The 1,515-nt window shown below is 45.1% G+C and overlaps 1 pseudogene; it reads right to left on the bottom strand.

The window, feature by feature from the left end:
- Positions 1 to 1,076: 1,076 nt before the first annotated feature.
- Positions 1,077 to 1,515, bottom strand: LOC147468328 (histone H2A-like; annotated as a pseudogene).

The raw sequence follows: 1,515 nt of genomic DNA, 5'->3' as shown, positions 1-1,515 counted from the left end.
TTCTTCTTCTTCTTCTTCTCCCCCCCCCCCCTCTCCTTCTTCTTCTTCTTCTTCTTTCCCTCTCTACTTCTTTTTCTTCGTTCTTCTTCCCCTTCTCTCTCTCTCTCAATTTTTCGCATTTATTATCTCTCCTCTTGTCCTTCTTCTTTCCCTCTCTCTATTTCGCATTGATTCTCTCTCTCTCTCTCCTCTCTCCTCTTCTTTCTACCCCTCTCTCTCTATTTCGCATTGATTCTCTCTCTCTCTTCCTTCTCTTCTTTCCTCTCCACTCTCTATTTCGCATTGATTCTCTTCTCTCATCTTCCTCTCCTTTCCCTCCCCGTCTCTTCTCCCTCTCCCTCTACTCTCTTTTGGTTTTCTTTCTCTTTGATTTCTCTCTCGTCCTCTCTCTCTCTCTCTCTTTATGTTTTCTCTTTCTCATCTCTCTCATCTCTCTACTTTATGTTTTCTTTCTTCTTTGATTCTCTCTCTCTTCTTTCTCTTTTCCCTCTCTCTCTCTCTTCTCCTTCTTCTTCTTTCCTCTCTCTCTCTCTCTCCTTTTCTCCTTCTTCTTTCCTCTCTCTCTCTCTCTCTCTCTGTTTTCTTTCGCTTTGATTCTTGCTCTCGCTCTCTCTTCTTTCTTCTCTCCTTCTTCTTTCCTCTCTACTCTATTTCGCATTGATTCTCTCTCTCTCTTCTCTCCTCATGTTTTCTTTCGCTTTGATTCTCTCTCTCTCTCACTCTTTATGAACACTAATTTTTGGAGGAATTTTAAATTTATTTTGGATGGGGTGATAAGTAAAATTAGTTGATTGGCATTTTAGTATGGTGTAGGGGGCATCGGTTTGTTGTTTTGTTTGGTTGTTGTAGAGAAGTTTGAGTATGATGAACAATGTTTATTGAAGGGAATTCTGAACATTGATATTGCAATCTATGCATTTGGGCTTTGGGGTTTAAGGTTGAGGTTGAGTAGCTAGTTTATTAAGTTTGGGGATTTGATAGCGTTTGAGTAGTCAATTTTACATCTCTAGGGAGATTTTGTGGCTCCGAAAGGAGCCGATGTTGTTTTGATGAAAAGAGGCAACCGAGAGAAAGATTTATTTCTTCTCAGTCTTCTTGGGGAGGAGCACAGCCTGGATGTTAGGAGCAGGACACCACCCTGGGCAATGGTCACCTCCAGAGAGAGGAGCTTGTTTCAGTTTCCTCGTCGTTAGGATAGCCAGCTGCAAGTGACTGGGGGCTGTACGGGTCCTTCTTGTTGTCACGGGCGGCGGCGTTACCTGCCAGCTCGAGAACTTCAGCAGCCAGGTATTCCATGGACGGGGGGGGGGGGGCAGCCAGGTACACAGTGGGGGCAAACCTGCTCCGACAAACCGTATCACAGCGTAATTTCCCTTACGCTGACAGAAGGCGGTGAATCTCACTCTCTCATCACCCACAACCTACAGGAAACTGAAGGGCACGCCCTGCTCGATCGCGGGAACTTTGACTTGCCCTTGACCGGTTCCATCCACCCTTACACGACGATCCTGACAT

This window comes from Penaeus japonicus, unplaced genomic scaffold (genome assembly GCF_977035675.1).
Source record: "Penaeus japonicus unplaced genomic scaffold, GWHDUDI00000001_assembly GWHDUDI00000029, whole genome shotgun sequence".
NCBI classification, from domain to species: Eukaryota; Metazoa; Arthropoda; class Malacostraca; order Decapoda; family Penaeidae; genus Penaeus; species Penaeus japonicus.
The sequence above is the reverse complement of the archived record's forward strand: the minus strand, read 5'-3'. Positions and strand labels throughout refer to the sequence as shown.